The sequence below is a fragment of the Musca domestica genome, unplaced genomic scaffold (genome assembly GCF_030504385.1).
Source record: "Musca domestica strain aabys unplaced genomic scaffold, Musca_domestica.polishedcontigs.V.1.1 25, whole genome shotgun sequence".
In the NCBI taxonomy this organism is placed as follows: Eukaryota; Metazoa; Arthropoda; class Insecta; order Diptera; family Muscidae; genus Musca; species Musca domestica.
Window position 1 is genome coordinate 4,022,052 of NW_026712277.1, and position 26,881 is coordinate 4,048,932.

The window sequence follows — 26,881 nt, forward strand, 5'->3', positions numbered from 1 at the left end:
TATTCTTTAAAAAATCCACGCCTTAGATGGTCCTTGAAAAAATATTCTTTAAAAAATCCACGCCTTAGATGGTCCTTGAAAAAATATTCTTTAAAAAATCCACGCCTTAGATGGTCCTTGAAAAAATATTCTTTAAAAAATCCACGCCTTAGATGGTCCTTGAAAAAATATTCTTTAAAAAATCCACGCCTTAGATGGTCCTTGAAAAAATATTCTTTAAAAAATCCACGCCTTAGATGGTCCTTGAAAAAATATTATTTAAAAAATCCAGGCCTTAGATGGTCCTTGAAAAAATATTCTTTAAAAAATCCACGCCTTCTATAGTTCTTAAAAAAATATTCTTTAAAAAATCCACGCCTTAGATGGTCCTTGAAAAAAATATTGTTTAAAAACTCCACGCCTTTGATGGTCCTTAAAAAATATTCTTTAAAAAATCCACGCCTTTGATGGTCCTTGAAAAAATATTCTTTAAAAAATCCACGCCTTTGATGGTCCTTAAAAAATATTCTTTAAAAGCTCCACGCCTTTGATGGTCCTTGAAAAAAATATTGTTTAAAAACTGCACGCCTTGATGGTCCTTGAAAAAAATATTCTTTAAAAATCCACGCCTTTGATTGTCCTTGAAAGAATATTCTTTAAAAAATCCACGCCTTTGATGACCCTTGAAAAAGTATTCTTTAAAAAATCCACGCCTTTAATGGTCCTTGAAAAAATAATCTTTAAAAAATCCACGCCATTGATGGTCCTTGAAAAAATATTCCTTAAAAATCCATTGATGGTCCTTGAAAAAGTATTCCTTAAAAAAATCCACGCCTTTGAAGGTCCTTGAAAAAATATTCTTTAAAAAAATCCACGCTTTTGAAGGTCCTTGAAAAAATATTCTTTAAAAAATCCACGCCTTTGAAGGTCCTTGAAAAAATATTCTTTAAAAATCCACGCCTCTGTTGGTCCTTGAACAAATATTCTTTAAAAAATCCACGCCTCTGTTGATGGTCCTTGAAAAAATATTCTTTAAAAAATCCACGCCTTCTATAGTTCTTAAAAAAATATTCTTTAAAAAATCCACGCCTTCTATAGTTCTTAAAAAAATATTCTTTAAAAAATCCGTGAATCTTGTGGTCCTTAAAAATATTCTTAAAAAATTTGCATTTGTTTAAGGTCCTTAAAAAATATTCTTAAAAAATTAACGTTTGCTAGAGGTCCTTAAAAAAATATTCTTAAAAAAACTCACGTTTGTTAGAGGTCCTTTAAAAAATATTCTTTAAAAAATCCGTGACAATTGTGGTCCGTTGAAAAAATATTCTTTAAAAAATCAGTAACTCTTGTGGTCCGTTAAAAATATTCTTTAAAAAATCCACGCCTTTGATGGTCCTTGAAAAAAATATTTTTTTGATAATCCCCGCCTCTGTTGGTCCTAGAAAAAAATATTTTTTGATAATTCACGCCTCTGTTGGTCCTAGAAAAAATATTTTTTAAAAAATGAGAGCCTTGATGTTCATTTTTCCTTTTTTTCATCCCTCTACTGAATTTTCAACCATTAGTCATTAGCTTGTAACATTACTTCCTGCTATTTTTGCGATATGCAAAAAAGCATTTTTTCATTGCCAACATTAATTAGAGCCATATGGCGGTTATGTTTTGGGAGCTCTTAAAGACCTGTTATGTTCTGTGTTTTTTTTTTTTTTGCGAACATTAACACCTCAACACATTGTCAAGCGATAAGCGGGAACACGCACTACCACTACCTCTCACCGAAATAACCACCACTCAATGTCAGTCAATTTCACCAAGCTATATAATATGATCCGCTAAACTTATGTGTCGGGGAAAAAAGCAAAGCAAATACACGCTGTCAACGGTGCTCCACAAATACTTGGCTAAAAGTTTGTAATTCGGAGTGTGTGGCGTTAATAAGTAACTGTGGGTGGGGAGGGATGTGGTGGAGATATATTGCCGGGGTGGAAGAGCCCTTTGCTCTCTCACACCCACGTGAGTATGGCCCACCTGGCCTGGCTATAATGTAGCGTATGCAGGAATATATCATGCTGCGTGACAATGTGGAATTAACATTTGAGTAAATGGTGCACAATGGGTTGGAGAACATAAAAATTAGAATTTTCGAATTTCCATTTTTCTGAAAAAAAAATATTCTGAGTATGGCCCTCAAATATTTATCAGACACCTATGTATTCAGAAAAATTTCATTTTTGTATTTTTTGTCCCACTGTGCCCAGCCACAAATTACCGGTAAGCGATACCCTAAAAATTGCGTGCTGGCTGCATAGTCGGCAACAATTTGTAGCTTTCTATTTCACATTCACTTTCGTTTTGCCATAAATATACAAATGTGTATATTAACAGGGAACACACATGTACCCACTGACACACACACTCGCATGTGTGCGTTGAGTGGCTGCCTTCGCCATGTCAGCAATTAAATGCAATTTGTTAACGCGTTCTGCTGTTTAATGTTTATGTTAATATTTTGTAAATAGATGTGGTTTCTGTGGTAGTCAACAGAAATGCGGTTGGCTGTTGCGGAAACTTGGTAACATCTAATTAAAGTTGCGCTCACTCCAGGTTTTCCCTGCGGGACCAGGCTGGAGAAAATATGGAACAAAGTAAATAAGTGTTGATGGGGGGAGGAGGAGGAGAAGGAGAAGGTAAATCTAAGCAACAGGTGAGCATTTCGTAAGCCATAAATATAATGAAGGATATTAGCTTTAAGGATAAAGGAAGTTTGAGACAAAGGATATAGACATATAAAAGTGAGCCCATCTTCTGGGGGCTCAATGGCTTTTATATAGAAATTTGGTTGAGCCCCCGCCACTGGGGCTCCGTGGAATTTCTATAGAAATTTTGTTAGAATGGAATTTTTCAAAGGACCATCAACAGAGGCGTGGATTTTGTAAAGAATATTTTTTCAAGGACCACCCAAGGCGTGGATTTTTTAAAGAATATTTTTTCAAGGACCACCAACAGAGGCGTGGATTTTTTAAAGAATATTTTTTCAAGGACCATCAACAGAGGCGTGGATTTTTTAAAGAATATTTGTTCAAGGACCAACAGAGGCGTGGATTTTTAAAGAATATTTTTTCAAGGACCTTCAAAGGCGTGGATTTTTTAAAGAATATTTTTTCAAGGACCTTCAAAAGCGTGGATTTTTTTAAAGAATATTTTTTCAAGGACCTTCAAAGGCGTGGATTTTTTTAAGGAATACTTTTTCAAGGACCATCAATGGATTTTTAAGGAATATTTTTTCAAGGACCATCAATGGCGTGGATTTTTTAAAGATTATTTTTTCAAGGACCATTAAAGGCGTGGATTTTTTAAAGAATACTTTTTCAAGGGTCATCAAAGGCGTGGATTTTTTAAAGAATATTCTTTCAAGGACAATCAAAGGCGTGGATTTTTTAAAGAATATTTTTTTCAAGGACCATCAAGGCGTGCAGTTTTTAAACAATATTTTTTTCAAGGACCATCAAAGGCGTGGAGCTTTTAAAGAATATTTTTTAAGGACCATCAAAGGCGTGGATTTTTTAAAGAATATTTTTTCAAGGACCATCAAAGGCGTGGATTTTTTAAAGAATATTTTTTAAGGACCATCAAAGGCGTGGAGTTTTTAAACAATATTTTTTTCAAGGACCATCAAAGGCGTGGAGCTTTTAAAGAATATTTTTTAAGGACCATCAAAGGCGTGGAGCTTTTAAAGAATATTTTTTAAGGACCATCAAAGGCGTGGAGCCTTTAAAGAATATTTTTTAAGGACCATCAACAGAGGCGTGGATTTTTTAATGATTATTTTTTGAAGGACCATCAAAGGCGTGGAGCCTTTAAAGAATATTTTTTAAGGACCATCAACAGAGGCGTGGATTTTTTAATGATTATTTTTGAAGGACCATCAAAGGCGTGGAGCCTTTAAAGAATATTTTTTAAGGACCATCAACAGAGGCGTGGATTTTTTAATGATTATTTTTTGAAGGACCATCAAAGGCGTGGAGCCTTTAAAGAATATTTTTTAAGGACCATCAACAGAGGCGTGGATTTTTTAATGATTATTTTTTGAAGGACCATCAGCAGAGGCGTGGATTTTTTAATGATTATTTTTTGAAGGACCATCAGCAGAGGCGTGGATTTTTTAATGATTATTTTTTGAAGGACCATCAGCAGAGGCGTGGATTTTTTAATGATTATTTTTGAAGGACCATCAGCAGAGGCGTGGATTTTTTAATGATTATTTTTTGAAGGACCATCAGCAGAGGCGTGGATTTTTTAATGATTATTTTTTGAAGGACCATCACGGTGTGGCACCCCTCGGGTCTCAATTTAATTTCTCTAGAAATTTTGTTGAGCCCACTATTGGGGCTCAATGGAATTTCTACAGAAATTTTGTTAAGCCCACCATTGGGGCTCAATGGAATTTCTATAGAAATTTTGTTAAGCCCACCATTGGGGCTCAATGGAATTTCTATAGAATTTTTTTTGAGCCCACCACTGGGGCTCAATGGAATTTCTATAGAAATTTTGTTGAGCCCACCATTGGGGCTCAATGGAATTTCTATAAAAATTTTTTTGAGCCCACCATTTGGGTTCAATGGAATTTCTATAGAAATTTTTTTGAGCCCACCACTGGGGCTCATTGGAATTTCTATAGAAATTTTGTTGAGCCCACCATTGGGGCTCAATGGAATTTCTTTAGAAATTTTGTTGAGCCCACCATTGGGGCTCAATGGAATTTCTATAGAAATTTTGTTGAGCCCACCACTGGGGCTCAATGGAATTTCTCTAGAAATTTTGTTGAGCCCCGCCTAGGGCTTAATGGAATTTCTATAGAAATTTTGTTGAGCCCACCCTCGGGGCTCAATGGAATTTCTATAGAAATTTTGTTGAGCCCACCCTCGGGGCTCAATGGAATTTCTATAGAAATTTTGTTGAGCCCACCCTCGGGGCTCAATGGAATTTCTATAGAAATTTTGTTGAGCCCACCCTCGGGGCTCAATGGAATTTCTATAGAAATTTTGTTGAGCCCACCCTCGGGGCTCAATGGAATTTCTATAGAAATTTTGTTGAGCCCACCCTCGGGGCTCAATGGAATTTCTATAGAAATTTTGTTGAGCCCACCCTCGGGGCTCAATGGAATTTCTATAGAAATTTTGTTGAGCCCACCCTCGGGGCTCAATGGAATTTCTATAGAAATTTTGTTGAGCCCACCCTCGGGGCTCAATGGAATTTCTATAGAAATTTTGTTGAGCCCACCCTCGGGGCTCAATGGAATTTCTATAGAAATTTTGTTGAGCCCACCCTCGGGGCTCAATGGAATTTCTATAGAAATTTTGTTGAGCCCACCCTCGGGGCTCAATGGAATTTCTATAGAAATTTTGTTGAGCCCACCCTCGGGGCTCAATGGAATTTCTATAGAAATTTTGTTGAGCCCACCCTCGGGGCTCAATGGAATTTCTATAGAAATTTTGTTGAGCCCACCCTCGGGGCTCAATGGAATTTCTATAGAAATTTTGTTGAGCCCACCCTCGGGGCTCAATGGAATTTCTATAGAAATTTTGTTGAGCCCACCCTCGGGGCTCAATGGAATTTCTATAGAAATTTTGTTGAGCCCACACTCGGGCTGTTGAGCCCCGCCTGGGGCTCAATGGAATTTCTCTAGAAATTTTGTTGAGCCCCGCCTGGGGCTCAATAAAAATTCTCTAGAAATTTTGTTGAGCATACCATTTGGCTCATTTTTTTTTTTTTTTTTTTTTGTTTAGAAACTTTTTCAGAAAATATTTAGAGTCTTTAATGCGTCTCCATTCTAATGCCGTTTTCCCAAATTAATTGTCTCATTAAAAATAAAAGCTTTTAAAAGTTATTAACAAAATTTAATATAAGCTCTGAAAACTAAAGGAAAACAAACACAATCAGAGTTTCCAATTTTTGCATTATCAAATTTCCATTGTTGTCTCTCGACGAATGGTTTTGAGCAAAAGTGCGTGTGTGTATGTGAGTTCATAGTTTAATTTAAATAAATATTTTGTGCATTTACTAAACACATGCATGCAGGCACACACACTCGCACACACACGCTCATAAATATACAAGCCAATAAACCCTGGAGCACTCACACAGACCCATTTAAGCCATATTATTTTTCATGGGTAACAACAATAAGCCTTTTGTTTCTTTCGGTTTTATTTTTCGGGCGATGATGGCAATGATGATGACGACGATGACGACGGAGAAGGCAATGCAGCTGATATTGGATGGCTGGCTTCTCTTATTCCAACTTCAAATACCAGAATTTTGTATTACTTCCAGAGCAATTGTTCCAACTGCTGCTGCTGCCGGCTGCTGTTGCTCCAGCAGTGGCCATCGTATCATAAATAAATGAGACCAGCTACAAAAATAATAACAATAATAACCAGCAAGCAAGAAACAACAACAACAGGTCTATGAGGACTCTTGCTGTTGTCGTAATTGTTGTTGCTGTTGTGTCAAGTGCTGTAGTTGGCTTTTTATTGCCACACAACTCGAGTAAATTTTGCCTCGGTATTGTTTTACATGAAAATTAACTACAAAAATTAGATTTTTATCTTTTTTTGTATTTCTGAGCTGCAGTCTCTGTCCGTAGACTCCTTGGATTCTACCAGGATCAGTTTTATGGCTACAAAAAAAAAAAATAAAAATAAAAAAATAATAATAACAATGAAATATTTAATATTTTAATGGAAGAAAAAAAATTAATATGTCCTGAACAAAAATTATACTTCAATTTTGTTGGGTCCAGGAGGGCCAATAGTAAAATATGACCAAGACCCTAAAAATTATAATAAAATTAGAGGATATCCTTGTATTAGGACTCTAGCGAAAGGTAGCCTACTTTTGTGAATTTCCTGTACATAACGTCCCTTCATGAGAAGATCTCAAAATTTCGCCGGAATTTAATAACCAAATCGTACTCAAAATCGTATTTATCCTTCCATAGGAGCTGTTTCAAAAACTGGACGGATATGACCCATTTTCGGTACGAATGCCTCTGGATGTCATCCAAAGATCTCTCTCAAATATCATACCCCTATCCCAAATATTGAGAAATATATCTCAAAATATAAACGTCTCTTTCGTAGTATTCAAAACTACAGGGTGAGATAAAAAAAACTGCAACCAACTTCAAACTGCTGTCATTTCTAAGCCGCTCGTCCGACAGATGTTAAAATTATTCCAGTGACAGCTCATTATATTGTTTACAAGCCTCGTACAAAATCATTTTGGTGAGAATTTTCCAGAAAAAAAGTTATTCGTGATGGAATTCAGGATCAGTTTTTGATTTTTTTAATATTTGGCAGGAAAACCTCAAGTGGCTATCTTCAGAGCACTCCAGCATTTAAAAGTGAATAAATCTCTTGTGTCTTGTAACATCGCTCGTTACCGTGATACTGGTGGTGGCGTAGCCCGACGTCAAGGAAGTGGACGGAAGAAAACAGCAACATCAGCAGAATTGGTTCGAAAAGTAAAAAAGCGACTTCATTAAAACCTGCTTCGCAGTGGCCGAAAAATGGCTCGTGAGCTGAACATATCGCAATATTCTATTCGGCAAATATTGAAAAATAAGCTCAGGGTAAAGTCATGGAAATTCCAAAAACTACAAGAACTTACACCGCAACAGAAAGAAAATAGACTCAAAAGAGCTGAAGAGTTAATTCACTTGGCCGAAAGTGGTGAACTGTCGAATTTGGGTTTCTCTCTCCGAAGAGAATGCATTCGTTGTCCAGCAGTTTGTAAACAAACAAAGTGATCCGCTCGTTTTTACTTGCCAAAGAGGTCAGCTGAAAATGTGCACCTTCGGTTGGGCACCAGAACTCAAGCCCCGGCCATGGTGATGGTGTGGGCCGCCATAACAGCCGATGGTCGTTCTTCGATCGTATCTATTGACCGTGGCATCAGAATAAATGGCGAACATTATCGCGAAAATATTCTGGAGGGTGTATTAAAGCCTTGGGTACGAAAACATTTTGGCCGCAGACCTTGGACATTCCAAGAGTACTCAGCACCATCGCACTCGGCACTCCCGCGCCACCCAAGAATGGTTACAAAATGAGGTTCCTCGCTTCATTTCTAGCGCACAATGGCCAACAAAATCTCCGGATACCAATCCGTTGGACGATGGTGTCTGGATTATTTTGGGTAAGCAAGGTTGACACTAAAAAATATCAAAGTGTAGATCACCTCAAGCAAGCGCCACGCCGGGAATGAGCCAAAATATCGCAGAGCAACATTCGGGCAGCGTGTGACAGTTTTATTTAAAACAAACCACATTTACTGGAGATCATTAAAAATGTATTTTGTAAAAAATATTTGCGGTGGGTCCTCGCCTGTAAAACATCGGTGGTTGCATCTTGAAAAAATTGAGTTAGCTTGGTATTGAATAAAAATACCTTAAAAAATCAGCCTTTGTTCGACATCTTTGGCAAGATGTCCCTAAAAATAGACATTTGATTGAGATCCTTCAAAACCATTGTTAATGAAAAAATCATGATTTTTGGAGATTCTTGAAAAAATAGCCTTTAAAAAATCATGTCTGCTGGAGATCCTTGAAAATATCCTTGAAAAAATTCCCTTTCTATTTGGTCTTTAAAAAATATCCCGAAAAAATCTGTGGTTACTTGGTATAAAAAGAAATATTTTAAATAAATCAGCCTCTCTTGGAGATCCTTGCCAAAATATCCCTAAAAATACACGTTTGATTGAGATCCTTAAAAAATTTTTTCAGCATCCTTGAAAAAAAAATATTCTTTAAAAGTTCACGTTTTTGGATATTCTTGAAAAATATTCTTTAAATATTCTTTCTTTTTTTTTTTCCTTAAAAATATTCTTTAAAAAATCCTTGAATTGTCTTTTTAAATTCGAGATTAAAATATTACGTTTCCTTGGAAATCCTTGAAAGTTTTTCTTTAAAATCCTCGTTTTTTGGTCCTTAAATTAAAATATTCTTAAAAAAAACCCTAAAAGAATATTCAAGAAATAACGATTTTTGGGTATCCTTGAAAAGATATTCTTTAAAAATTTACGTTGTTTGAAATCCTTGAAAAATATACTTTAAAAAATTCTCGTTTTATTTGATCCTTAAAAATATACTTAAATATATCCTTTAAAAAATTTATTTTAAAAAATCCACAAGATCCTTAGAAAGTTGATTTTACAAAATACATGTTTTAGAGAGGTTCCGGAAAACTTTTTTGGACCTAGGAAAATATTTATTTAAAAAATTCCTTTCAAAAAAAAAAAAAAAATAAAATATTCTTTAAAAATCTACAGCTGTTTGAGGTCCTTTAAAAATTTTTTTTAAAAAATCTACGTTTGATTTGACCCCTGATTTTTTCTATAAAGAACATTGATCCTTGAAAAATAGTTTTCGCTGTTGATTTGGTCCTGTTGAACTCAAAGGGTGTTTAAGAACTTCTTGAATCTTCAAGACACATTCAGGACCTACATCATTTCTGTATAATATTATTGGTCCTGAAAATAAGATAGAAATTGAGGGACTTAAATATTTCTATAGAAGAAACGTAAAGGGCTCAAAACAGTCCTGTTAAAATATATTGAGCCCAAGGGGATAGCTAGAAAATTTCTTTAAAAATTGATTGAGTTATGTAGGTGAGCGAATTTTTTAAAAAATCCATCAGGCCTAGAAGTGTCCAAGGTTTTTTTCATAAAAAAAGTTCTGAGTACAATGCATTTATTTAAAAATTTTTATAAAAGTCCATTGAAAGAAATTTTCCTACCAAATGCTATTAATTCCAGGAGGGCCTCAAATATACAAAATTTCCTTTTAGAAATTTATTGAGGCCAAATTTCAAGGGTTTCCGTCTGGGCTACTTTTGAAAGGGATCAAAAATTTGTCAAATATTCCAGGGTCCCATACGGGGCTCAAACATTCCTTAGAAAACTATGGAGCCCAAAACTCAATAAAACGCTCAAAGGCCTCAAAAGTTATACGTAATTATATTGAGGGTAAGATGGGTTAATAATAGTTCTCTTGACGCTAATTTCCAATTGTAATCTCTTGAGCCAAGCTCAAAATTGCTAAAAAAAATTTGATTAAAGCCATTAGGGGTTAGAAAAATCTATTAAAATATTTTGAGCTGTAGAAATCAGTTGTGTTAAGATGGGATTAAAAAATGTGAAGCCACTTAACACGATACCTCCCAAACGTATCATTTCCTTTTCACATTTTCCATGTCTCCCTGATTTTTATTTAGTGCTCTTTTCTTCATCTCCACCCCCCCCCAAAAAAAAAAAAAAAAAAAAAAAATTACAATGCCCCCAATGATTGGTGTGTGGTGTCTTCTCCTTGGGAAGCCATGTCTGCTGTTGATGCCTTTGTCGTTTCCTTTCTTTTTTTGGTGTTTTCGCAAACAGATACTGAAGATGAAGGCCCACTTCTTGGGTTAATATTTGTTTCTGCCAGCCAGCCAACCAGCCATTTTTGGGGGAATAATGCAGCAGCGAAAGGTAGCAGACATAATCCTAAACCAGTGGGAACACACAGATACTCACTTACACCATTTCATGTTATGTTTGGTGGAAACTGAAAGACAAGCAGCCAAGCAACCAACCATGGATGGTGTTGTTGTTATTGTTGTTGTTTTTAACCATGTTGACATTATCAGGCGACAAATCATTGTAATTTTTGAAGACGCCATTATAACACATAAATTATGTACATATGTATTGTACATAATATAATGTGTGTCTGTATGTATGTGTGCGCGTAAGACAACTGCAGTGGGGTGTGAGTATGTTGGTGTTTACAGGAGATAAGTAAACAAGTTTTTTGGTGGTGTGTGTATGTATTGGTCTGAAGAAAATACTGGTCTTGTATATCGTTTACTGTATGTGATTTTATATTTTTATGTCGGAAGAAACGAAAAGAAGACATATGTAGACATAAAGATCGATCGTGGTCCATGCGTAAAAATATATCTAAAAATAATCTAAAAATAATCTAAAAATTTTCCATTTTTTTAAAGGTCCTGGAAAAAAAAAATTCTTTAAAAAATCCGAGCTCCTTGTGGCTCTTAAAAAAATATTCTTTAAAAAATCCGAGCCTCTTGTGGCTCTTGAAAAAATATTCTTCAAAAATTCCACGTTTCTACTACTCCTTGAAAAAACATTTTTTAAAAAAATCCTCGAAATTGTGGTCCTTTAAAAAAATATTCCATAATAATCGACGCCTTTCATGGTCCCTCTTGTGGCCCTTGAAAAATCCACGTTTCGTGAAGGTCTTTAAAAATATTTTTTAAAAAATCCAGTTTCTTGAAGGTCCATAAAATTATTTTTTAAAAAATCCACGTTTTTTGGAGGTCCTTAAAAAAAATATTCTTTATAAAATACACGAGTTAGATGGTCCCTGAAAAAAACATTCTTTAAAAAATCCACGTTTTTTGGAGGTCCTTAAAAAAATATTCTTTAAAAAATTTACGAGTTAGATGGTCCCTGAAAAAAACATTCTTTAAAAAATCCACGTTTCTTGAAGGTCCTTAAAAATATTTTTTAAAAAAATACACGTTTCTTGAAGGTCCTTTAAAATATTTTTTAAAAAATCCACGCCTTTGATGGTCTTTGAAAAAAAATTCTTTAAAAAATCCACGCCTTTGATGGTCCTTGAAAAAATATTCTTTAAAAAATCCACGCCTTTGATGGTCCTTGAAAAAATATTCTTTAAAAAATCCACGCCTTTGATGGTCCTTGAAAAAATATTCTTTAAAAAATCCACGCCTTTGATGGTCTTTGAAAAAAAATTCTTTAAAAAATCCACGCCTTTGATGGTCCTTGAAAAAATATTCTTTAAAAAATCCACGCCTTTGATGGTCCTTGAAAAAATATTCTTTAAAAAATCCACGCCTTTGATGGTCCTTGAAAAAATATTCTTTAAAAAATCCACGCCTTTGATGGTCCTTGAAAAAATATTCTTTAAAAAATCCACGCCTCCAATAGACCTTGAAAAAATATTCTTAAAAAAATTCACGCCTCCTATAGACCTTGAAAAAATATTCTTAAAAAAATCCACGCCTCCTATAGACCTTGAAAAAAAATTTTTAAAAATCCACGCCTTCTATAGACCTTGAAAAAATATTCTTTAAAAAATCCACGCCTCCTATAGGCCTTGAAAAAATATTCTTTAAAAAATCCACGCTTTGATGGTCCTTGAAAAATATTCTTTAAAAAATCCACGCCTTTGATGGTCCTTGAAAAAATATTCTTTAAAAAATCCACGCCTTTGATGGTCCTTGAAAAAATATTCTTTAAAAAATCCACGCTTTGATGGTCCTTGAAAAATATTCTTTAAAAAATCCACGCCTCCTATAGACCTTGAAAAAATATTCTTTAAAAAATCCAAGCCTTTGATGGTCCTTGAAAAAATATTCTTTAAAAAATCCACGCTTTGATGGTCCTTGAAAAATATTCTTTAAAAAATCCACGCCTCCTATAGACCTTGAAAAAATATTCTTTAAAAAATCCACGCCTTTGATGGTCCTTGAAAAAATATTCTTTAAAAAATCCACGCTTCTGTAAATGGTCCTCGAAAAAATATTCTTTAAAAAATCCACGCCTTTGATGGTCCTTGAAAAAATATTTTTTAAAAAATCCACGGCTTTGATGGTCCTTCAAAAAATATTCTTTAAAAAATCCACGCCTCTGTTGATGGTCCATGTAAAAATATTCTTTAATAAATCTACACCTCTTGAGGTCTTTGAAAAAATATTCTTTAAAAAATCCACGCCTTTGATGGTCCTTGAAAAAATATTCTTTAAAAAATCCACGCCTCTGTTGATGGTCCTTGAAAAAATATTCTTTAAAAAATCCACGCCTTTGATGGTCCTTGAAAAAATATTCTTTAAAAAATCCACGCCTCTGTTGATGGTCCTTGAAAAAATATTCTTTAAAAAATCCACGCCTCTGTTGATGGTCTTTGAAAAAATATTCTTTAAAAAATCCACGCCTCTGTTGATGGTCCTTGAAAAAATATTCTTTAAAAAATCCACGCCTCTGTTGATGGTCCTTGAAAAAATATTCTTTAAAAAATCCATGCCTTTGATGGTCCTTGAAAAAATATTCTTTAAAAAATCCACGCCTTTGATGGTCCTTGAAAAAATATTCTTTAAAAAATTCACGCCTCTTAAAGTCTTTAAAAAATCCACGCCTCTTAAAGTCTTAGAAAAAATATTCTTTAAAAAATCCACGCCTCTTGATGGTCCTTGAAAAAATATTCTTTGAAAAATCCTCGCGTCTGCTGGGCTTTGAAAAAATATTCTTTAAAAAATCCACGCATTTGATGGTCCTTGAGAAAATATTCTTCAAAGAAAACACCCATCTCATAATTCTACATCCATGTTTTTTTGGGTTCCTCGACAAAATATCCTTTAAAATTTCTTGGCTCGTGCCGTCATTCTCCTCCACCTAATATTTTAATTTTAAACGCCATTCCCTCCCTTCCCAAAATATCGTTGCCTGTCTGCCCGTCCGTCCGTTTGCCCATTATCATCTTGTTTGTTTATATTGTTGCTTAAGCATGTTTTCATAAGGAAACGGAAGTTCGACTCTTGTAGCTGCTTCAACAACACATTATGTGTGCCGCATTGTTGGTATTGTTTCTCTCTCTCTCTCTCACGCCACATCTCCCATAGATTTCCTACACATTTGACTTTACATAAATGTGTCTAAGTATGTGTGCGTGTGAGCATGTTTACGTCTCCTCGGTTCCTGCTGCTTAAAGTAGGTGTCATTTGTTGTTCAGGCGATTATACTCAATTGTTAAAGACACCATGGCATGGTGTCTGTTGGGTATCTTAGATATTCTCGTTGTTGTTTCTCCTGTTGTTGTCATTGTTGCCACTGATGTTTATGTTGTTCATGCATAAACATGCAATTTTTATAACAAAATTTATTTGTGGGCTTGAAGAGATAATGGGGTTTTGGGTGTGGGGGTTACATATGGTAACGTACATGAGTGGGAGTGAGGGGAGAGTGATGAGGGAAGGTAAGACTTATATTCTTTGCTATTTTTTGTTGTAATATATTGCAATTTTTTGTTGGAAATTTCCAATTCTCAACACTCCAGCCTCGTTTATCAAAACAACGTCCCTCCTTTGATCTTTCGTGTTGTGAGAAAGTTCTTTTTGTGGTTAAATTAACATTATTTTCTCGTCAATAAAAGATTTCTATCCTGAAATGGAGCGAAAAATGACAAATGTTTTTATTAAAAGTATGAAATGTTGGGTGTCAATGTGGAACAACAATGGCAAGGAGTATTTTTAAGGACTACAACACTCGTGGATTTTTTAAAAAATATTTTTTATCACAGGCGTGGATTTTTTAAAGAATATTTTTTCAAGGGTTATAAGAGGAGTGGATTTTTTAAAAAATATTTTTTCAAGGACCATTCGAGGCGTGGATTTTTTAAAAAATATTTTTTCAAGGACCATTCGAAGCGTGGATTTTTTAAAAAATATTTTTTCAAGGACCATCAAAGGCGTGGATTTTTTAAAGAATATTTTTTCAAGGACCATCAACAGAGGCGTGGAGTTTTTAAAGAATATTTTTTCAAGGACCATCAACAGAGGCGTGGAGTTTTTAAAGAATATTTTTTAAGAGCCATCAAAGGCGTGGATTTTTTAAAGAATATTTTTTCAATGACCAATAGAGGCATGGATTTTTCAAGAATATTTATTCAAGGACCATCTAAGGCGTGGATTTTTTTAAAGAATATTTTTTCAAGGACCATCAAAGGCATGGATTTTTAAAAGAATATTTTTTCAAGGACCATCAAAGGCGTGGATTTTTAAAAGAATATTTTTTCAAGGACCATCAAAGGCGTGGATTTTTAAGAGAATATTTTTTCAAGGACCATCAAAGCCGTTGATTTTTTAAAGAATATTTTTTCAAGGACCATCAACAGAGGCGTGGATTTTTTAAAGAATATTTTTTCAAGGACCAACTAAGGCGTGGTTTTTTTAAAGAATATTTTTTCAAGGACCAACTAAGGCGTGGATTTTTTAAAGAATTTTTTTCAAGGACCAACTAAGGCGTGGATTTTTTAAAGAATTTTTTTTCAAGGACCAGCAAAGATGTGGATTTTTCAAAGAATATTTTTTCAAGGACCAACAAAGGCGTGTATTTTATAAAGAATATTTTTTTTAAGGACCATCAAAGGCGAGGATTTTTTAAAGAATATTTTTTCAAGAACAATCAAAGGCGTGGATTTTTCAAAAATATTTTTTCAAGACCATGAAAGTCGTGGATTTTTGAAGGATATTTTTTCAAGGACCGTCAAAGGCGTGTATTTTATAAAGAATATTTTTTCAAGGACCATCAGAGGCGTGGATTTTTTAAAGAATATTTTTTCAAGGACCATCAGAGGCGTGGATTTTTTAAAGAATATTTTTTCAAGGACCATCAAAGGCGTGGATTTTTTAAAGAATATTTTTTTATGGACTATAGGAGGCGTGGATATTTAAAAGAATATTTTTTCAAGGACCATCAAAGGCGTGGATTTTTTAAAGAATGTTTTTGAAAGGACCATCAAAGGCGTGGATTTTATAAAGAATATTTTTTCAGGGACCATCAAAGGCGTGGATTTTTTAAAGAATATTTTTTCAGGGACCATCAAAGGCGTGGATTTTTTAAAGAATATTTTTTCAAGGTCTACCACGGGCGTGGATTTTTTAAAGAATATTTTTTCAAGGACCATCAGAAGAGTGGATTTTTAAACGTATATTTTTTCTAGGACTACTAAAGGTGCGGATTTTTAAAATAATATTTTTTTCAAGAACTACAAGTTACGTGTTTTTTTAAAGAATATTTTTTCAAGGACTTCAAGAGGCGTGGATTTTTTAAAGAATATTTTTTCAAGGACTTCGAGAGGCGTGGACTTTTAAAGAATATTTTTTTTTTCAAGAACTACAAGATACGTGTTTTTTAAAGAATATTTTTTCATGTACTTCAAGAGGTGTGGATTTTTTAAAGAATATTTTTTCAAGGACTTCGAGAGGCGTGGACTTTTAAAGAATATTTTTTTTTCAAGAACTACAAGATACGTGTTTTTTAAAGAATATTTTTTCATGTACTTCAAGAGGCGTGGATTTTTTAAAGAATATTTTTTCATGGACTTCAAGAGACATGGATTTTGTAAAGAATATTTTTTCAAAGTCTTCAAGAGGCGTGGACTTTTAAAGAACATTTTTTCAAAGACTACAAAAGGTGTGAATTTTTTTAATGAATATTTTTTTAAGGACCATCAAATTCGTGGATTTTTTAAAGAACATTTTTTCAAGGACTACAAGAGGCCCGGATTTTTAAAAGAATATTTTTTCAAGGACTACAAGAGGCCCGGATTTTTAAAAGAGTATTTTTAAATGAATATTTTTTCATGGATTTGTGAAAGAATATTTTTTAAGGACTACACTAGGCGTGGATTTTTGGAAGAACTGTTTTCATAGAGAACCATTTTTCATGACTGTAATAATCTATTTCCCTTCCCATTGTTTCTCATCATCCATTATTCCTAAAACTAATGATTATCAAAAAATATTAACAACTGACATTTGTCTATGTAAACAATGGTGACACATAATTCACTCACTCACCCAGTCATTTGTTCATCCTCTCTGCTGTCATGTTCCGATCTGACAATGGACATTAATAACCCGAACCGATGATAACATATCAAATATTTCCCCAATGGCTGGCACAAAACACATGTCCATTCAATACCTGTCACTTGTGTTCGATTCGGACATTTTGCCAAAACAAACAAAAACAAATAGAAAAAAATCCTAAATCAAATCTGGTCCGACCAGGGAGCGTATAATTGACATTTTATACAAAATCTCATTACCTCAACGCCCAGGGGGCTGCAGGCCGGTGGTTCGATGGCATGCAGATCATAAATTTTGCGATAACAAGCAAACAGAGAATTATTTTGTTTAAATATAATTTATTATATTTAAATAAATTACATACAAAACAATATAATATCCCATTGTTAATTTACAAATAACTTAATGACAATAACATTAAAGAGCTCGTAAATAGGTTTGTTTGTGGATTGACAAACAAACAAATCTATCATCTAAATTAAGAAAAACAACACTCCGAACACATGCATATATCCGGAACTCTAAGAGCCAGTCGAAAAGAAAATGCATTGGAATTTTGCATTCCATTATGCTCAACATTGTGAGTGCCTGTGTATGTGTATTTGTGTGTGTGGCAAGGTGTATGTATATTATCCTGTCTATTTGCCTACATGTATTTGTGGCAAATGAATGAGAAGTGTCAAGTGTTATCCAGCCATGGCACATCATCATTGTCACCAGCTCACCCCACTCCCCCTCCATTCCGTCACATCCCCTCTCCTCTCCGCTCCGCTCAACTCATGTGTTATGTTCATAATGGATTTTCCCATTGAGTTTCCGGCACGTTTTTCATAATGTGTGTCAAAAAGTGCATTAGAGATAAGTACCACGTATCAGCAACGTCATCAACGTAATCATCATTCTCAAAGTAATGACACAAGGGTTTGGAATAGAATGTTTCACAAATTCAAATAGAACCGGGTTTGAAGGACCTAAATATAGATTTAAAAAAATTATGAATTATAATGAAGGGATCAACAGAGTGGATTCTTAAGAGAATAGTTTTCAAGCATCAGATCCTAAAAATCCTGATTTAAAAAATATAAAAATTCAAAGCTTAGATTCAGAAAACGTGTTTTTTTAAAATAATTTTCAACGACCAGGTTTAGAAGGTTCGGTGTTTCAAGGATCTTCAATAAACGTAGATTTTTTAAATATATTTTTCAAAGATCTTCAATAAACGTGGATTTTTTTAAAATATTTTTCAAGGATCTTCAATAAACGTGGATTTATTAAAAAATATTTTTCAAGGATCTTCAATAAACGTGGATTTTTTAAAAATATTTTTCAGGGATCTTCAATAAACATGGATTTTTTAAAAATATTTTTCAAGGATCTTCAATAAACGTGGATTTTTTTAAAATATTTTTCAAGGATCTTCAATAAACGTGGATTTTTTAAAAATATTTTTCAAGGATCTTCAATAAACGTGGATTTATTAAAAAATATTTTTCAAGGATCTTCAATAAACGTGGATTTTTTTAAAATATTTTTCAAGGATCTTCAATAAACGTGGATTTTTTAAAAATATTTTTCAAGGATCTTCAATAAACGTGGATTTATTAAAAAATATTTTTCAAGGATCTTCAATAAACGTGGATTTTTTAAAAATATTTTTCAAGGTTCTTCCATCAACGTGAATAGTTTTAAAATATTTGTTAAGGATCTTCAATAAAAGTGGATTTTTTAAAAATATTTTTCAAGAATCTTAAATGAACGTGGATTTTTTAAAAATATTTTTCAGGGATCTTCAATAAACATGGATTTTTTAAAAATATTTTTCAAGGGTCTTCAATAAACATGGATTTTTTAAAAATTTTTTTTTCAGGGATCTTCAATAAACGTGGATTTTTTACGATATTTTTCAAATATCTTCAATAAACGTGGATTTTTTAAAAATATTTTTCAAGGATCTTCAATAAACGTGGATTTTTTTTAAATATTTTTCATGGATCTTCAAGAAACGTAGATTTTTCAAAAATAATTTTCAAGGATCTTCAAGAAGCGGGGATTTTTAAAAATAATTTTCAAAGACCAAATAAGACTTGGATTCTTTTACGAATATTTTTTAAGGACTAAATCAAACGTGGATTTTTTAAATTATTTTCATGGATAATTTTTGTGGGTTTTTTAAAGAATATTTTTCAAGGAAAAAATCAAACGTGGATTTTGTTAAATTGATTTTCTAGGGCCATATCAAACATGGATTTTTAAAAGTATCTTCAACATTTTTTTAATAATTTTAAAAATATTTTTAAAAATATTTTTTTTCATTTTATTAAATTATTTTTAATTTTTTAAATATTTTTTTAAAAATGTGTTTCAAGGATCTCCAAGAAATGTGAGTTAAAAAAAAAAACATTTTTAAGGGAATCTTTACGAAATGTAGATTTTTTTTGTTCAAGGACGTGGATTTGTTAAAAATAATTTCCAAGGACCAAATTAAACTTGGTTTTTTTAAATAATTTTAGTTTAGACGCGGATCGTTTAAAAAATATTTGTTAATGATCTCCAAGAATCTTAGATTTTTAAAAATATTTTTCAAGGATCTTTAAGAAATGTTGATGAAATGTTTTGAAAAAATTTTTTTCAGGATATTTTTCAAAGACCAGATTAGAAGAATAATTTTAAAGGACCTTTAAGAAATGTTGATGAAATGTTTTGAAGAAATTTTTTTCAGGATATTTTTCAAAGACCAGATTAGAAGAATAATTTTAAAGGATCTCCCAGAAATGTGGATTTTTTTAAAAATGATTTTCAAAACCAAGTCAGACGTGGATTTAAAAAAAAATTTTTTTCAAGGATCTCCAAGAAACGTGAATTGTTTAAAAAATATTTTTTAAAGACCAAATAAGACTTGGATTCTTTTACGAATATTTTTATGGACAAAATCAAAAAATAAATAAAATTAATTTTCAGGGATCTACATATTTTCCGATTATATAAAAAATAATTTTCAAAGATGTCAAAATTATATTCAAGGACCAAATCAAACGTGGATTTTTTAAAAATATTTTTCAAGGTCCAAATGAGACGTGGATGTATTAAAGAATATGTTTCAAGAACCAAGTCAGACGTGGATTTTTTTAAAGAATATTTCTCAAGGACCAAGTCAGACGTGGATTTTTTTAAAGAATATTTCTCAAGGACCAAGTCAGACGTGGATTTTTTTAAAGAATATTTCTCAAGGACCAAGTCAGACGTGGATTTTTTTAAAGAATATTTCTCAAGGACCTCCAAGAAACGTGAAATTTAAAAAAAAACATTTTTTAAGGACCTAATAAGACTTGGATTCTTTTACGAATATTTTTAAGGACCAAATCAAACGTGGATTTTTTAAAAATAATTTTCAGACATCTACAAAATATTCGAACATTTAAAAAATAATTTTTAAGGATCTCAAAATGTTTTGATTTAAAAAAAAAAATATTAAGGATGTCCAAAAGTTTTGATTTAAAAAAAATATAAATTTTCAAGGACCTCCAAAAGTTTTGGTTTAGAATAATATTATTTTCATGGAGCTCCAAAAATTTGGATTTAAAATAAATCAAGGTTCTCCAAAGTTTGGATTTTTAGTAAATAATTTTCAAGGATCTTCAATGATTTGGATTTTTTTGTTTTTGTTGTTGTTGTATATTGTTGACCTGTTATATTTATTTTACTTATTTGGTTAATTGCTTGGCTTAAGGTCATTAAAAAACTATGTTTTTATTTTTGAAATTTTTCCTTTTTTATTCATCCAATATTTCGATTTCCTCCGGAAATCATCTTCAGGTATATTTTTAAAGTAAAAAGCTCGTCTATTGAGTTTAAATGTCACTATCAACATTGTTTTTTTGGACTTCTTTTGAAAAAAATAGGGTTTCGTTACCATTTTTTTAAAACAATCTCCTAAAAAAAGGGCTAAAAAATTATTTTCACTTATCTCGAAAAACTTGTATTTTTTAAGAAATCTGCAAAAAAACGTAGATGTTTAAACAAAATAAATTTTCAAAGATCTCTAAAAACCAGGACTGGATTAAAACGTTTGAACCAGAGTTGAATTTTTGTGATTCTTTCGCAAGAACCTACAGGTCAATTAACTCGTTTTTAGGACTTTTCTTCAAGAATTCACAGATTTTAATAAAGGATTTTTAAAGTGCCATCCACTTAATTAATGAGGATTTTTTAAGGAATATTTTTCAAGGAGTTATGGGGCACTAAACGTAGATTTCTAGAAATATTTTATTTCAATCCCCAGGCAACAAATCTGGATTTTTTATAATCATCAAGGGTCTAATGGGATCAAATCTGGACTTTTCAAGATTTTCTAAAAAAAATTCATAATTATAAACGTGGATTTTTGAGGAAGCATTTTCCAATAGACCTATAAATCAGCAATCCAGGACATTTTCGAATAATTTCAAAGGACTTTTAGAGCACCAAAAATTTTAAATATATTTTTTTATTTTATTTATTAATTTATTTATTTATTTATTTATTTATTTTTTTTTTTTTTTGAAGGGCCGCCGTACCTGAACTTTTAATGAAAAAATGAATGAAATTGTAAATATTTTTCAGCCATAACCCACATAACCGGTTCCTCCGCTATTTTCCCACATCACTAATAACTCTCGGTGTGTATTGTCATTGTGAATATCCAATCACAAGGTGTCTTAATGACAATGTATTAATAGCAAATATAGCTATGAAGAAATCAACAATCTCACACACCGACACACACACACACATTCATAATTCCATCTCCTCATTCAGACATACCGACATATCTATTAGAATATCCTTTCAGATTTTCAAAAATTCATAGATGCTGTGCAAATGTCATTTTTACACAAACAACAAACAAATATTGAAATTGACACCTTTTTTTGCAGCTGCACAAAAAATTCCCCCGCCCCCATGATATAGATGTGAGCGTGTGTGTGTGTCTGTGAGTGTGCAATGATATGCAAATTAATGCATGATGACTCTGTGGACGTGTTGTATAACTCTTCATATCATGGATTTGATATTAAGGACAAAAACAAAAAACTTCGCAGGAAAGGTATGGAATCGAACTTAAAATTATTTAAATTTTCAAAAGTTCAAAATTCCCTTAAGATTTCAGTTCTCCATCTGGCACTTGCTTTGCCTCGGTCGGCTGTTGTTGACAGTTGTCGAAAAATTAAGGACTCCACGGGGAAAGATATGGACACAGAGAGTTTGTATTCGAAACCCAAAATGAAAAGGACATTTCTAATTTCTGTTGTAATTTCCTTTTGATTATGCATGCTCAGACAGAGGCAGAGGGATTGGCTGCCTGAATGACTGACTCCTGCCCAGGGATGGACATTAATCGAAAAATCATTGATTGGTTATTGCACGTGTCCTTTTCGGAATGGTATTCCTTGTTATGATCGTAACCTCACACAAGCACACACACATACACACACAACGCAAATGCATTGTATACGAGATATTCGAGTATGTGCCTGTGTTTGTGTGATTGTTTGAAATAAGCCTTGCATGACAAGTCCCCCCCTCAATTCACATTCATATCTGATTAGTTTATGACAACGCATCGATTTGGTTTTGGCCAAATGGATAACCAGCCAGGACAAAACAAAAGCCGAATTGTAAGCAATCGCTGGCCATGGCCTTTGGCTGGTGGTATTTGAATGTTACATCCGTACCACATTGGAGGTAAAAATCATGGTCGATTGTTTGTTGAGATTTTTGGAAGGGTGATTCAAAAGGGAAACAGTGGGAAACAAATGCACTAGGCTTTGGAAATGATTTTTGTCTGGAAATATTTTTCCAAAGATCTTTAAAGAAACAAAGGTAGATTTTTGCAAGGACCTTGGAGGCAAGAAATGTGAAGTATTAAAGAATTTTGTTCGAGGACCATGTCACCACTGAACTCTCAAGGTTCTTTGAGGGAAACCAACCTGGATATGTTAAAGGAATTTTTTTTAAGAACCTCCGAAGCAAAATGGACCTTCGAAGGACAAATGTGGATTTTTAAAGAATATTTTTTCAAGGACCTTCCAAGCAACAAACGTGGATTTTTAAAGAATATTTTTTCAAGGACCTTCCAAGCAACAAACGTGGATTTTTAAAGAATATTTTTTCAAGGACCTTCCAAGCAACAAACGTGGATTTTAAAGAATATTTTTTCAAGGACCTTCCAAGCAACAAACGTGGATTTTTAAAGAATATTTTTTCAAGGACCTTCCAAGCAACAAACGTGGATTTTTAAAGAATATTTTTTCAAGGACCTTCCAAGCAACAAACGTGGATTTTTAAAGAATATTTTTTCAAGGACCTTCCAAGCCACAAACGTGGATTTTTAAAGAATATTTTTTCAAGGACCTTCCAAGCAACAAACGTGGATTTTTAAAGAATATTTTTTCAAGGACCTTCCAAGCAACAAACGTGGATTTTTAAAGAATATTTTTTCAAGGACCTTCCAAGCAACAAACGTGGATTTTTAAAGAATATTTTTTCAAGGACCTTCCAAGCAACAAACGTGGATTTTTAAAGAATATTTTTTCAAGGACCTTCCAAGCAACAAACGTGAATTTTTAAAGAATATTTTTCAAGGACCTTCCACGCAACAAACGTGGATTTTTAAAGAATATTTTTTCAAGGACCTTCCAAGCAACAAACGTGGATTTTTAAATAATATTTTTTTCAAGGACCTTCGAAGGACAAACATGGATTTTTAAATAATATTTTTTCAAGGACCTTCCAAGCAACAAACGTGGATTTTTAAAGAATATTTTTTCAAGGACCTTCCAAGCAACAAACGTGGATTTTTAAATAATATTTTTTTCAAGGACCTTCGAAGGACAAACATGGATTTTTAAATAATATTTTTTCAAGGACCTTCCAAGCGACAACTGTGGATTTTTTAAGAATATTTTTTCAAGGACCTTCCAAGTAACAAACGTGGATTTTTAAAGAATATTTTTTCAAAGACCTTCCAAGCAACAAAAGTGGATTTTTAAAGAATACTTTTTCAAGGACCTTCCAAGCAACAAACGTGGGTTTTAAAGAATATTTTTTCAAGGACCTTCCAAGCAACAAACGTGGATTTTTAAAGAATATTTTTTCAAGGACCTTCCAAGCAACAAGCGTGGATTTTTAAAGAATATTTTTTCAAGGACCTTCCAAGCAACAAACGTAGATTTTTAAAGAATATGTTTTCAAGGACCTTCCAAGCAACAAACGTGGATTTTTAAAGAATATTTTTTCAAGGACCTTCCAAGCAACAAACGTGGATTTTTAAAGAATATTTTTTTAAGGACCTTCCAAGCAACAAACGTGGATTTTTAAAGAATATTTTTTCAAGGACCTTCCAACGTGGATTTTTAAAGAATATTTTTTTTCAACCAACAACCTTTAAACCAACAAACGTGGATTTTTAAAGAATATTTTTTTTCAACCAACAACCTTTGAACCAACAAACGTGGATTTTAAAGGCTATTTCTTCAAGGATATTCCAAGCAACAAATGAGGAATTTAGAGGGATATTTTGTCAAGGATCTGCAAAGCAATAAACGAAGAATTTAAGGAATATCTCTTCAAGGACCTTTGAACCAAAAACTCGGGATTTAAAAAACTTTTTTTCAAGGACCTTTGAACCAAAAACTCGGTATTTAATAAACTATTTTTCAAGGACCTTCAAAGAAACAAACGGGGAATATTTTTTAAAGACCTTCCAAGCAACAAACGTTGTTTTTAAGATTTTTTTCAAGGACCTTCAATACACCAAACGTGGATTTTTGAGCTATTTTTTTCTAGGACCTTCGAAAAAACAATCGTGTAATTTTTGAAGATTTTTTTTTTTCAAGTACCTTTGGACCAACGAATCGGGATTTGAAAGACTATTTTCTCAAGCACCTTTGAACCAACAAAAGTTGTATTTTGAGGAATGTATATTCGAGGACATTCGAAGAACCAAATGTGGATTTTTAAAAAAAATATTTATTCAAGGATCTTTGCAGTAATAAAGTTGGATTTATAAAAAGTGGATTTTTTAAACGAATTTCTTTCCAAGGACCTTAGGACCTTCAAACTTGCATTTTTTATACAAATATTTCTTCAAGGACCTTTAGACCACCAAGTGGGAATGTTTCATTAGATCATGGACTTTAAGACCATCAAAAGTTGGATTGAAATGATCCTTGAAAAAAACACATTCGTTCGTCCTTCAAATACTATTCCTTGAAAGATTCACGTTCGATATTGTAATTAAGTATTAATTCTTTGAAACTCCACGGTTAATTTGGTCCTTGGCAAAAACATAGTTTTTAAAATTCGCATTTGTTTGTCCTTGCTCAAAAGTCCTTTACAAAATATCCATCCAAAATAATCCATCTTTGTCGAAGGTCTTAGAAAAAAAATGTTTTAAGGAACCATGTTTTTTTGAAGTCCTTGAAAAATAATGTTTGAAAATACTCTTTTGTAATTGGTCCTCAAAAAATATTCTATGAAAAAATCCATGTTGGTGGAAAGTCCTTAAAAAAATATTCTTTTAATCCACGTGTGCCGAAGGTCCTTAAAAGTATTCTTTGAAGAAGTCTACATTTGTAGAAGATTCTCGTAGTCCTTAAAAATCAACATTTGTTGAATGTCCTTGAGAAATAATTTAAGAAAAAAACATAGTTCTCGAAGGTCCTTAGACAATAAACTTAAAAATATCCACGTGTGTCGAAGGCCCTTAAAAATATTCTTTGTAATAATCTACGTTTGTTGAAGATCCTCAAAGTCCTTTAAAAATATTCTGTGAGAAATCCATGTTGAAGGTACTTAAAAAATTAACTTCGAGAAATTCACTTTGAAGGTCCTTAAAAAATATTCTTTGAGAGATTCACTTTGAAGGTCCTTAAAAACATTCTTTGAGAAATCCACCTTGAAGTTCCTAAAAAAATACCATTTGAGAAAAAAAGTTGATTGCATCAAAAAGTATAATTTAAAATATCCAAAGTTCCTGAAGGACTTTAAAATATTTTTTTTTTTTTTTTTTTGAAAATCTGTCCTTTGAAGGTCCCTGAAAAATAAAACCAAAAAATTCCAGGTTTCTGGAAGGTCTTATATAAATAATCCTAAAAAAAGATCAAAGTTCTGAAGGTCCGTGGAAAATAATCTTTAAAAAATCTACATGTTTTGAAGGTCCTTAAAAATAATATTATTTTAAAAATCCACGTTAATGGTCCTCAAAAAAATATTCTTTAAAAAAGCCACGCCTTAAAAAAAAAAAAAAACAAAAAAAAAATGAAGGACCTTAAAAATAGTCTGAAAATTTCACATTTTTTGAAGGCCTAGAAAAATAATCGTTAAAAAAAAAATATTAAAAATATCTACATTTTTTGAAAGTCCTCAAAAAATTTTTTTGGAAAGTCCTCATTTTTTTAAAGTCCTTAAAAATGATATTTTAAAAATCCAAAATTTTGTAATAGAAATATTTTCTTTTGTGTGGAAGTTTCGAAAAATAATATTAAAAAAATGTTTGTTGAAGGTCCTTGGAAAATATTCTTTGAAATATCCACGTGGGTTGAAGGTCCTTGAAAAAAATCTCTAAAAAAACACGTTTTTAGAAGATCGTTGAAAATGTATATTTTGAAATTCTATTTTGTTAAAGGTGAAAGTTTTTAAAAATATTTCTTAGAAAATTCACAATTGTTTAAGGCCCTTGAAAACCTATCTTTGAAAAATGATTATTTTATGAAGGTCCTTAAAAATATGCTTTGAAACATCCACATTTTTTTTAGTCCTTGGAAAAAATATATTTTAAATTTATTAATTTTTTTAGTCGGATTTTTTTTAAAGAATAAGTTTTATTTATCTTTGATAAAAAATACGCTTTTCCCCCACTGTCACCCCCCATCTCCTACACATCTATGTATGTTTCTCGCAAATTTTCATCCCTGTGGTTGCATTAATTTCACAGAACTCCAAATCGTGGTTCTCGACATTTCGATTAACTGAATATTCAATAAACGGTGATTAGCAACAGTAATAAACATGAGGCCAAAACTTTCGATGCCTTATCCTTGGGACATAATGGTGGAAGAGGATCCGTATGGAACACATCAGTTACATGACTTAAAATTCCTCGATTTACAACGTGGCCTGCAACGAAAAAAAAAACAACAACTGCTAGTGTGTGATTTGCCATACGCTTCATTTGTTGTCCCGTCCATGTAGCT